This window comes from Rattus rattus, chromosome 5, assembly GCF_011064425.1.
Source record: "Rattus rattus isolate New Zealand chromosome 5, Rrattus_CSIRO_v1, whole genome shotgun sequence".
Lineage (NCBI taxonomy): Eukaryota > Metazoa > Chordata > Mammalia > Rodentia > Muridae > Rattus > Rattus rattus.
The window spans coordinates 131,319,730-131,333,002 of record NC_046158.1 but is presented as its reverse complement, the minus strand read 5'-3'; positions in this window follow the sequence as shown (position 1 = coordinate 131,333,002).

The following is a 13,273-nucleotide window of genomic DNA, read 5'->3' as shown; positions in this document are numbered from 1 at the left end:
GTTTCCCTACTGGCCTTGGGCCATGGTCTCTTTCTGACTTGTGACCCTCAGTGCTCCAGCCAGTCAGGGTAGGTGAGCTGGTTGCCCTTGACATGTGAAGAAATTAGGGTTCTGGCAGGGTAGTGGTGGCACACACCTTAATCCCAGCAGTTGGGAGGCAGAAACAGGCTGAGGCCAGCTTGGTCTACAGAGCTACAGGACAACCAGTGCTATTCAAAGAAACCATGTCTTGAAAAACAAAACAAAAAGATATTAGGATTCTGGTTTCAGGAACAGTGGTGAACAGCAGTTCCTGGAGTAGGGGTTATTCCTGGCCACACCTCTCATCGGATACATGAGGTGATGTTTGGAGAGGCAGGTGTGGGGTCTTGGAGCAGGAAGTGGAACATGGAGTGGTGGTGACTTGTGGGCCATCTCAGGGCAGGACTGCAGGGCAGCCTGGGTTACAGCCCAGACAGTGCACAGTAGTCAGCACCACCCTGGAGCGTCTCCCTCCCCGTGTACTCAAGCTCCTTTATCAGTTAAGCACCTACTGGGTACCCACATCAGACATGGTCCTCATCCCAGTATTCGAGGAGAACAGAATCTGGTGGAGGAGTCTAAATCAGGGACACCCAGGGACATCAGCCCTAAATGTAGAGCTGGGTCTCCCCGTAGCTGGGCACTCTGCAGGGTATCACTGAAGGTGGCCGTGGGGCTGGGCCTGGCTTGCTTTCTGCCATAGGTGCTGCCTGGTCTTGGGAAGGTTCCCAGGCTTCTAAGAAGCAGAAGGCTGTGAGACTCCCCCTTCCTGGCAGCCCTAGGATCTGGGGAACTAGCTCCTCCATTGTCCCACCTCCCCTGTGGGGTGAGAAGCAGGAGCCTAAGCTCAAGAGCTGCTGTTGTTCAGCCTCACAGAGACATTGCAGCTGCTGCCCCGGCTGCCGGGGCTCCCGGGGCTCCCAGCCAGCCTGGCCCCAGCTGCTGGGCTGCCTAATTAGGCAGAGACCCGTTTTCTGTTCCTCCCTCCTAGCTGACCATACACAAAGGAGCTTGGGAGACTGGTTTGGCCATCCACTTCAGTGCTAGAGGTGTAAAGGGCCCCTGGGAAAAGCCCCACACACCAGCCTCAGTTTACCTTTTGGCAGAGAGTGGAATGCAGCTAGCTTATAGGGACTGTCTCTGGTGAAATGGTTATATCTGCTAACAGGGCATCCCAGGAGATCCAGGGCAGACGTCTCCATCTGGCCTGGCGTCCCCGGTGCTGGGGAGCACAGAGCAGTGAGGAGTTAGGCTATTGTCCCCTGAACTCTGAATTCTCAGAGCGCAGTGGGGACAAAGGCTAAAGTATAGTGACAGCTACCCCTGCCTACACAGAAGGTGTGTGGTCTATCCAGGCGTGGGCAGAGCAACCCTGCTCGCTTGGTTTTTTTGTTTGTTTAGTTTTGCCACTTTTAGATTATTTTATTTTATGTATGTGAATGTTTTGCTTGCATGTATGTATGTGCACCACATGTGCCTGGTGACTGTGGAGGTCAGAAGAGGGCACTGGATCCCTGGAACTGGAATTAAGGATGGTTGTATGTGGATGCTGGAAATCGAGCAGAGGCCCTCTGCAAGAGCAACAGGTAAACTGCTGAGCCCACACTCCAGGCCCCCAGCGAGGCTCCTAACAATAGTATGTGTTTCAAATAACACACGAAGTGGCCTGCTTTCCCTGGCTCATGATCAGAAACACTTGAAATATGAAGAAATTATCCACTTGTCCACCTCCGAATGCACTTCATTGCCTCACTGCATTCGTTCTGCCTGGAGTCCATCTGTCCACTCGTCTATCTCTCCATACTATCAACATGTCTTATAAAGCTTTCCTAAGTGAAGCGTGAACATCCGCACCCTTCCCTCCAGGCTATGATATAACATCATTGTATGTAATGTGCGTATGTGTACACGTGTTTATACAGGTGTACTTGTCTGCACGTGAACCTGTGCAGGCCAGAGGGCCCCCTCTGTTGCCTCTCCTTCATCTTAGCTTTTGAGGCAGGGTTTCTCCATGATCCTGGAATTCAATTCTCCCTGTTCAGGGATGCTAGCAAGCTAGCAAGCCCCAGGGAGCCGCCTGTGCGTCTCTGCAATATTGGGGTTACAGATGTTCACTGGGACACACAGTGTCTGTCCCTGACAACCCATGTATGTTCCTGCAATGCTGAGGATCTGAACTCAGGTCCTCATGCTCGTGCAGCAAACACTTCACTCACTGAGCCATCTCCTCAGCCCCATGATCACCACCACCACCACCATCACCATCACCATCAACACCACCACCATCATCATCACCATCACCATCAGCACCACCACCACTACCACTTCCACCATCACCATCATCATCACCATCAACACCACCACCACTACCACCATTACCATCACCATCACCACGACCACCACCACCACCATCATCATTACTTGCTCATTACTGGCTGCCCTATTTCCATCACTGTGGGAAGTCACCCGTGTCACACCACCCCCCCCCAAGTCCCGCTCCCACCTCCAGTCTCCTTTCTCCAAAGCAACCACGTTCAGCTATTTGTCTTGTTTATGTTTGTTTGTTTTCTTTTCCTGGTACCTACCTCTGTGTTTCTAAGGGGCCCCACCCCCACTGGTTAATTTTGGACAAACGTGGATTGGTTTTGCCATCTGTTGTCTTCACAGTGAGTACAGCAGCCTGCTGGCCTGCCCCAGTCCAGCCCTTCTCCTCACTGGCCATGTGGTCTGCTTTCTCATTTGGAAGCAGTCATGAGCTTTCAGGTGATTGAGTTGTTGGGAGGACTTGCACACAGGTGCTTAGCATGGTGCACACATGTGCTTAGCATGGTGCACACAGGTGCTTAGCATGGTGCACACAGGTGCTTAGAATGGTGCACACATGAACTTAGCATGGTGCACACATGAACTTAGCATGGTGCACACATGAGCTTAGCATGGTGCACACAGGTGCTTAGAATGGTGCACACATGAACTTAGCATGGTGCACACATGAGCTTAGCATGGTGCACACAGGTGCTTAGCATAATGCATGAGCCCATGCTTAAACTTCCTTTTGACTAATATCAAGGAAGTTAGCTTTTATTCACGTACTCTTCTAACTCAGTGTGCACCACAATTTCTCACTAAGCAACTATACAATATTTATGTCTTGCACCCCTGTCTCCTTTGCATGTCCTTCCCTGTTTCTCCATGATCGTTGTTTCTCCATGAATTGCTGTTCATGTTTGCCTGGTGCCTCCAAACCTGGCCACAATTCCCTCAGTTTCTCCAGAGTTGTATGACAGACAGTGGCTCATTTACTGGTTTCTGTTTCCCTTCTGAAACTCCGAAGGTGCTTTTTTTGAACGAGCCCTCCTCCAGCCCTTTATGTTGGAGCCCCTTGAGGAAATCCTAGAATCTGTAGAATACGAGAAGCATCCCTGAGAACCCATAGTGTGCTGGAAACTGAGCTGGAACCAAATAGTTGGGAATTAGACAGGTAACATCTTTGATCACTGCATCTCTCCAGTGGGTAAGAACCGAAACTGTGGCCCCTGCACTAAGCCTAACAGGGCTGAAGGGTAGGAAAACAGAACAGGATTCCAGGTGCCATGTGCAAGGGTCCTGTGGTGGAAGCATAGAGAAAAAGTGAGTTTGGACCTGGTGTATGGAGCTGTGGGAGCCTGGAGTACTGTGAGCCCATTCTGCCAGGCAGCCTGGACTACACCCTCACGGTCAAAGTGTGCTTGACCAGGCTGTCAAGACCTTGACCCCGCCTCTCCTTCACACTCCATGCTACCTCCCTACTATTCCAGGAATGCCACACACATTTCTGTCCAGCGCCTTTGCATGCACTGCCTTCTTACCAAGGCTGGAGACCCGCAGGACTCCTTTTCTCCTTTATTCTGTGTCTGTGTTACCCCCTCAGGGAGCTCTGTCCTGTTTACCCAAAGCCAGATATAACCATTGGCAGTGGTGGTCTCTGGGCCACCTACTGTGGTTTACCACCTCCAGGGGTGTGTTACACAGAGGCCACTGATGTCAGTCTGTCAGTCTCACTAGAACAGTCCTCCCAGGGGCAGGGAATTCTCTCTGCTCTGGTGTCCCCAGCTTGCACGGAGGATGAATGACAGAGCAAGCTGGTTTAGGTTCCAGTCGGGCGGCAGTCTTTCTTCTTCCTGTTCCTTCCTTTCCCGGTTGTCATAAAGCAAGAGAGCAGCTCAGGACTGTCACATTTAGCCCCCCACTGTGAGGAGCAGAGTCTGTGGGATGGCAGAGTTGGCCTTCTGCTTGGCCTCCGGGTTTGAAAATAGTGCAACATGACCCCCTAGTGAGGCCCCTCTCCTGTGGTGTCCTGCTGGAGGGGAAGGGAGGGTTCTGTCTGGAGCCTTCTGCCTGGCGCTGGGCTAAAGTCTGCGGAGCCCTATCACCTGACAGCTGGTCCCACGTTCTGAAGCTCTGACCGGCAAGCTGGTCTCCTTCCCACCTAACCTTACCTCCGTGTCTATGGGGCTGGGATAATTCCTTAATCCTACAGTTTGAAAAGCTTGCTCTCAGCCTGGGATCTGATTTCACTCCTATGCAGTGGCTGCTTAGCTGGTGAAGACCCAAGTTAGATAGGACGGCTGCCAGACTGAGGGGACATTTTGGGGTACTGAGGGGACATTCTGGGGGCAGAGCACTGCTTCCATGGGAGCACAGGTAGGTCTGCTCACCTCCACCAGTGGATGGCTATGCGTGCACACGTGTGTGTCATGCTTTCAAAGAATGCTCTCTTTGCTGTGGTCGATTGGAATCAGTGAGGTTGATAACTAAGAGCATATGGAGTCACTTAGAGGGTCTGGGTTCAAATCCTACCTTGGTACCTCTACACAGGGCACACTGCCCACCCATGCTGTCCTGTCCAGCAAAGGAGAAGTGCCACCATCCCTGCAGACACTGTCAGGATGAGTATCATATGTGCTGCTCATGGGTGAGGGAGGGAGTGTTTCCCAACTTTGATTTGTTATCAGTATTTAAATACTTGGATTGTCGGAAGGAAAACCATATGCCCACTCAGTAATGAATTCCTCTGTAACCACAGACACCCACAGAGCAGGGTAGTGCACAGGTTTGGCATGAAGTAGATCTGGGTCTGATATGGTCTTAGAAGGGGAAGTCACATGCTCGAGGCCACAGGCAGGGAGGGCAGAGGCTCAGACACCTGCTTTAGTTGATCACTATCTGGGTATCTGGATCCCTCCGCAGCTGTGTATGTGACGGTGGTAAATGAAGAGGCCTGCCCCAGCCGCCTTTCTCCACAGGCTCAGCGGGGTCAGAGCACAGGAAGTCTCCTGAGTAGTGGGGCTTTAGAGCACGTTCAGTACCTGACGGCCCTCACAGATTCAGTGTAGGCAAGCAGCTGAGCGCCAAACAGACTCTGCCAGCAAGAGTGGCATTCTCCCTCTCTCCCCATTGCTTGTATTAGCAATAGAAAATGGCGATTTCTGAAAAATTGCTTAATGCAGGCCAAGCTACACCGAAAAACCCTATTGGGGCAGTCAAAAGTGCTGTATGCACATTTGGTGTGCAAGCCCGCAGGAGGTGTGCAAGCCTACAGGAGGTGTGCAAGCATACAGGAGGTGTGCAAGCATACAGGAGGTGTGTAAGCATACAGCAATGGCCAGTGGCCGTGCTGGCTGTTTGTGGGAATAGGAACATGGCTGCAAAGGCATAGAGGTCCCAGTAAATGCCACTCCCATCCCTGAAGATAGAATCCGCTGGGTGGCTGGGGTCAGTGGTGGGAGGGAGACTTTTCCTTTTGTGCCTTTGAGAGTTGGGATCATATATGATTTATTATCTATGCAGAAAAAGTAAACAGATTTCAAAGGAAGCAGCCGCCAAGCCCAACACAGACAGACCCAGCTGGACGCCTGGACTGCCTTTTGGGTTTGGCCCAGCTTGGCTACGCGACTCCACCTCTAGGGTAATATTTTGGTTTTCACACCCACAGGAAAACCCAGCCAATAGGCATCAGGTTCTGTGCTGGGTGTCCGCCAGGCCTGGTTGCGGGTATGACGAAGCCCCAGGAATGGCGTGGTCTACATACCTGCAGGATGACGCAGCCTGTACGAGAGGGGTGGAAAGATTCCACTTTTCACTGGCTCCCGACCTTGCTACTGTGGCTTTGAGCATACAGCCATCCCTACAGCTCTCTTGGTGGCAGAGACTCGGTTCCTCCCTCCCTCCCTCCCTCCCTCTCTCCTTCCCTTCTTTCTTCCTGTATTCAGTAAGGACCCATTTTGCCTCAAATCCTCTTCTAGGCCCTGAGGGTACAGTTGCCTGTGGGCTAAGGTAGTGAAACTTTGGGGGAGCTCTATAAATGTGTATCCCCAGATTTCCTCTCCACAAGCCTCAGTTTCCCCAGTGCTGAAGGATCGGAGTGTTTAGGGCAGGACTCACCTCTCTAACACCTGACCATCTAAAGATTGGAATTCTGCTGCTGCCTCTAGCTTGCTTTGTGGTTTGGAGAAATCACCTATGCTCTCTGAGCCTAAGATTTCTCATCTGGAGCATGGTAGATAACACCTACCATGGCAGGAGAGATGCAGATCACGGGTTCAAGGCCTGAAAATGTCAGCTAGCTGCGTCATTGTTAGCATGCCATCAGGAGGAACAGTAAGCATTGCCTTCCAGGTTAAGAGAAGTTCGGTTTCCATGGAGATGAATGCTGTGGGCTGGGCTGGACCAGACCTGCTTGTATTTTTGGGGAAACTAAACTAGCTAGTTCCCTCCGGCCCTCTGGCTGTTGGTGCAGCTAACTCGGGTCTTAGTACTTGGAGTCGAGAGCACATGGAAAGTATGGGGATAGAAATATACCGTTCCCAACTTGTGGAATCATCTCTTCCTGCCATTTCAAACACTGGCTACCGCCTGTGCACTTGCTGGGCACATGAGGGGCTGTCACCACAAAGGCCATGATAACCCCAACTGATTCCCTCAGTTCACAGATGCCTTCTGTAGCCAGCTGCCAAGTCTCTCTCGGGCACTTGAGTCATGAGTGAGGTCAGGAAGGCAGGGGCGGGTAGAACCATGCATGACATTCTGGTGCCCTGCAGAGGGAAGCCACAGACTCTGGCTGATCTCTAGAGGGGCTTGCTGGGGAAGTAGCTGAACTGCCAGGGTTCACCCAGCTCCATTCTGGACAGTCCAGTTTATAACTACAGTTGTGTCACTCTCTGGTGTCACCCAACTCCCTCTGGCCAAGGTAACCACAGAGGCAACCTTGTTGGGGGCTACTCGGGATATCTTGGTGGCCTCCGGCCTGTGGGAGCTATCACACGAGTCTCTGGGAAAAGCACTGACCTTGGGATCTGATTCTACAGGATCAGATGGCTGGTTTTGGGTGGGTGGGGGAATCATTGTTTGTGTGGAACGGCACAGTAGGGGTAACATGGGGAGTCTCAGTGAGCAGGTGCAATGAAAGACACAGGAGAGGGGTGCAAAGGCTTAGGGTAGACCCGGGAGAGCCACACTGCCTTTGAAGACACCCTCCTGGCTTAGGAAGCTTATTCCTCTTTATCTCAGGAGTCTGCTCTCCCCTTTACCTCAAAACCCTGGGTTTCTGGCACATAGCATCAGTGTCCCATGAACTGATTGGGCAAGGACATGTTCAATGCTATACCATTATTTCATGGTGGAATTAGAGTCTGAGCCAGAACTGAGAAGTGGGTGTTTTTTGCTCAGAACTTAAGCTGGAGTTGGGATGAGCTATGAAGGAAGGTTTGTGAACCCGATAAAGGAATTTTTAATTATTTGCTTTTCTGTGGAATTGAACCCTAAAACAGTAACTAACAGACACACAGCATCAGTATAAGTGTGGGTGGATCCCATCTGAACTTGTGTTTGGACTTTGGGTCCTGCAGTGTGCGCGTGTGTGCGTGTGTGCGTGTGTGTATACTATGGGCCAGACATTGTGCTTGGTGCCTCTCCTCCATTTTCTCTGAGGTTTTACAACCCTCTAAGACAGACACTGCTCAAACTTCCCAGATCGGGCAGTCAAGACACAGAGAGGTTAAGGTTCTAGCATCGAAGTCAACAGACAAGATCTAAAACCCATGACTATAATCATGCCTAGAGGGTTTCACCACTGGCCACTGCCCAAGGGAGGAGAGCTCGGAGGTGGCTTTGGTATGCATGGATGAATTCCAGCTGAGCAGAGGCTGTGTGGTAAAGAGGCAGAAGGTCGGAAGAAATTTCTCTGTGGGTGACATAGATCCATGTAGTGGGAGGATGATGGGGTTATCAGCACGGTTGGGTGGAAGTGTGTAATGTCTTGGCAATGTCTTGTCTGTGGAATGGCATCTTGTTGATGGTCCTACGTCCATACTACTATTAACAGTTCAGCCTCAGAAAAACAGCACTAGCATGTCTTTGGTTAACCCTTTCATATTGAAGATAGGCAGCATGGCCTAATGGTCAGGGCCTGCACTCGGGATTCAGGACCTGGGTGGTGCGTGCGTGTGTGTGTGTGTGTGTGTGTGTGTGTGTGTGTGTGTGTGTTGATGCTGAGTGTCTTTCTCAGTTGCTCTCCACCCTATTTTGTAATTAATTAATGCACTAATTATTGTATGTGTGTGCATCATGTATGATGTGCATGCATGCATGTGTAAATATGTGTGTATGTGGGTATGTGCCATGGTGCATGTGTAGAGAGAGTTTCTCTGTGTAGCTCTGGCTGTCCTGGAACTTGCTCTTTAGAACTAACTGACATCCGATTGCCTCTGCCTCCTGAGTGCTGGGGTTAAAGGCGTGTGCCACCACCCCTGGCCCCCACCTTCTTGTTTGAGGCAGGTCTCTCTCTGAACTTGGGACTCATTGTTTGGAGCTCCCAAGAGTCCTTATCTTCCCCAACCCCAGCCCCGACTACTACAGTTACAGATGTGTGCGAAGCCCTGCTGATTGCGTGGGTTCTGGGAATTCAGCTGAGGTCCTTGTGTCTGCAGCAAGTGCCTTACTCCATGCACTGAGTCCTTTCCCCAGCTCCCAAACATCAGGGCTGTGGCTTCAGACCTGACATCCTCCTCATCGGAGCTCGGGCTCTGGGAAAATCACTGAACCTCTTGACCTTCCGTGTGTTTGTCCCAGTTTGATTTCAGTTGCTATGGCGAAACACTATGGCCCAGAGCAAATTGGGGAGGAAACATTTTGTTCGCCTTACACATCCCAGTTACAGATGCTATCCTGTGACAGATGTCTATCCTGAGAGGAGTCAGGGAAGGAACCCAAGCAGGGCAGGAACCGGGAGGCAGGAACTTAAACAGAAATCACAGAGGAATGCCACTTATTGGCTTGCTCCTCCTGGCTTGTGTGGTTGCTTTCTTATAGAACTTGGAATACCTGTCCCGGGTACTGGACGTTAATAGTGTCCACTAACAATGGGCTGAGCTCTCCCACACCAATCATTATCAAGAAAATGCTCCACAGGTTTGCCCACAGGCCAGTTTGACAGAGCATTTTCTCAGTCAAAGATCCCTTTCCCCAGATAATGCTAGATTTGCTTCAAGTTGACAAAACCCTCAAGCAGGGCAGTGTTCCTCTCTACGATAGAATTAGATTCACCCAGAGGGCATCGCTTGCCTCTGCACTTCCTGCTCTCTGCTGCCTCTTTGTTTCCCCAAATCTGTCTGTCCCCTCCTCAATAGACTGCAGAGGCTCACACCCTTGGCTCACACCCGGGAGGCAGAGGCAGACAGATCTATGAGTTCAGGGACAGCCTGGTCTACACAGCAAGCTCCAAGACAGCCAGGGCTGTTACACAGAGAAACCCTATCTCAACCCCTCCCCCTCCAAAAACAGTGCTGGCGGCTCTCGAAGCTACTGACTTCCAGAAGTGCAAGCCATTAAGTGAGACTTCTGTGAAATATCCCCAGGAGAGGCTTGTGCAGCTGGGAGGAAAGCCCCCTTGTGTCTCTCCGTCTCTCCGTCTCTCTCTCTCTCTCTCTCTCTCTCTCTCTCTCTCTCTCTCTCTCTCTCTCTCTCTCTCCTGGCATCATAGAGCTCAGGGATGAAGGCTGGGGCCCAGTTGCCATTTTGAATCAAAAGGTTAAAGATGAACTGTTAAGGTACAGCCAGCTGAAGCAACCTGAAGTTAAGGCAGAACTGAAACATTGATGACACACGGGCATGGGTCAGCTCTGGGCGGACTCTTTCTATACTTTAAAGAAAATAAACAGCTCCCCAGCTGGAGGGATGGCTCAGTGGTTAAGAGCACCCTGCTACTGCTGCAAAGAACATGGGTTCAGTTCCCAGAACTCATCCATGACTCCAGTTCCTGAGGCAAGCACTCATTCATATAAAATAAGCAAATCTGAAAACAACAAGAACAGAGCAATTGGAAGATAGGACAGAGTTCCTGCATGTCACGGCACTTCCCCACCACTAACATATTAGTGTGTAAGGGTCCCTGCATGGGTGAAGCTATTCCAAGGAGAGACCCTTGCGCCCTCCTTAGTGGTCCTTAAGAAACTGGGGTCTCCCCAAGAGTCTCCTGATGGGAAAAGGACAAGGCCGAAGGCTGGTATTGTCCAGAGGACGAACAGAGGAAGAGAGATTTCACTGCTCCAGCTGTGCATGCCTCTGCCTCTCCATTTCAACATGAGCCTCATGTCAGGACCCCAAGAAGGGCTTATCGGGAGGGGGCAAGGGATTCTTTTTTTTTTTTTTTGGAGCTGGGGACCGAACCCAGGGCCTTGCGCTTGCTGAGCAAGCGCTCTACCACTGAGCTAAATCCCCAACCCGGGGCAAGGGATTCTTAAGTGGTCACCAGATGTCTTTGTTGGTCTTCCCAACGTGAATTGGATTTCTCTCCTTTCCCTGCTTTTTACTATGACCTGTCTCTGTGACTGGCCCATTGAGAATGGGGGTCCAAACCTGGCTGGTGAGGGCGGCCCGGGGCCCAGGCTGGTGTGTCGCATGCATCAGGAACACTACTGCATGTATCACAACTAACCAATATTGTCACATAGCTGATAGGTTCACACCTTATACTTCCTCAGTCAGTCCCTAAGGTCCTGGGCTAAAGGTCCATCCAGGACTGCTTTCTATCCAGCTCTATCATGGCTCCTCTGGGCTGTGACAGGAATTTTGTGAATTTTCGGATTACTTGTGTGTGGGCTCCATGTTTGGAGAAAGGCAGCAGAGTTGACCTCCCCCTCCCCCTCTTACTGTCCTCAGCAGGTTTTCCGTCACGATGCCACTCTGCTTCTGTCCTCTTCTGTCCTTGGCACAGCCCATGTTTTGGGAGTGGACAGTTTCATCCAACCGGTCTAGGTGGCCTCACACACATATGCAGAATGCTTCTTCATGGACGTTTATCTCTTAATATCTCATAATTGGTTTATGTAGATATGACTCATGCATATTTATCTGGGAAGCTGGAGTCCACTGCTGCTCTCCAGGCTTGTACGAACGATGCTGTCTGGTCTCTATGGGCTTCGGCTGGTTTGGCAGACTCTTTGACATGGGAGAGAAACACACGGAGGTGGGCATCTCTCTGTGAGAGTCACTCCATCCTCTCACCTACCTGGTGAAACATGACTCTGCTGAGTCCCCTCAAAGCCTGGCCTCTCTCTAAACCTTCCCTCTGACTTGGCCTGACTAACAGGGAAGGCCAAAGCTAGACGCAGGCAAGTGCTGTGAAACTCTGCCAGGCTGCTGGAGGATGATGATGCAGGGCAGCATTTCGGGCTGGTCCACAGATGCATGGTCAGTCAGAACCTGCTGGCCCCTCGGAGTCTGTCCAGAACCAGGCAAATGTAGAGGTCAGGCCTTCTAGTACCACGCCTGTTTTATACCATAAGCCATTTAAAAGAAAAGCAAATTTGTTTGCTTTTTTTCACGTAGCAAAGGCTTTAAACTGCTGAAGAGGGCTATTCGAATTTTCCTTCCTGTCTTTGAGACAGGGTCTCACTACCCAGCTCAGATTAGCCTCCACTTTGGATCTTCCTGCCTCAGACTCCTTCCTGAGTGCTGGGATCACAGCCTTGGGCCACCAATCTCCTTGAACATCCCATTACGTGCAATCCAGCCTAACATAGTAAGTGGATGGGATTTCATTTCTTTGGGAGGGAGAGTTATGAGAATCGAATTCCTGAAGCAAGTCATATTTAGACCGTAGACAGGTGAGTAAGTAATGATACTTATTATCACGATCTTATTAATTATGTATAAATAGATAGAAACCGAGAGAGAGAGCAGTGTGGAGGACAGGAGAGTTGGAGGGAGGTGTGAGAAGTGGGTGTGAGTGTGTGTATGGAATTTTCAAAGAATAAAAAGACATACTCTGGAATTTGTAATATTGATGATGTTGCTGGCAGTGTTACGGTCTGCTGATAACTCTAGGCTGAGAGGCTGGCCCTTGTATGTTTTACTAAATATGTGATATATATTATATATAAAATTATTTTGATTTATTACACATATATACAATTATTTTAATTCATTTTCAGTCTGGGGATCTCTAACTTGAAACTACAAGGGAGCAGCCCCACAGTTTTAACTGTGAACAGATTTTAATGAGAATGTCATTGCAGCTGCAAAGGAATACTGGTTGGTGACCCCTCCGTGTCAGGAAGACAGTTTTAGTGAGGCCTTGTGATGGCATCTGGGTGACTGCAAAGAGGGTTTGGGGATGAGCTTTGCCCTAGGTTGGGTACCATGGAGATGCTGGGGTAATGAAGTAGTATTTTAGTAAATCTCATACTGTAGTAGGAGGCAGACAGGACAGAATTGAGAACAGAGCTGTAACCCGTCTGGAAACAGTGGTCCCTCTTCTCGGACGCAGTCTGGAGAATTCAAGCCAGGTCATCACTCAGACATGGCCATGTTGGATTTTGTACAGACAGTGTCAGAGAGGACTTGTTTCTGTCCAGCTCATCAGTTTCAAGGTATCTCTGCTGGTGGTGTCTCGTGAGGTCTTTATGTCCCATACAGGTCCGACCTGGCTGTGAGCCTCAGATGGTCTTGCAGGGACACCTAAGGCTGGCAGTCTCCTTCTGGGTTCAGCTCCCAGAAGTCTGCCATGTGCTGACCCCATCAGCAATTCCACTGGCCCTTTTCCCCTTTGAAGAGTGGACGCGGGGAGGTGGCTTATCTCAAGACCAAAGAGAAGTGTGAGAATCTGCAGAGCAGGACATTAAGATCAATGCACGGGCTCCTGAGCCCAGGCCTGAGCCACGAACAAGCAGGTACTTACTTAGTAACTCCTGACCAGCCTTGCATAAGCTTTGTG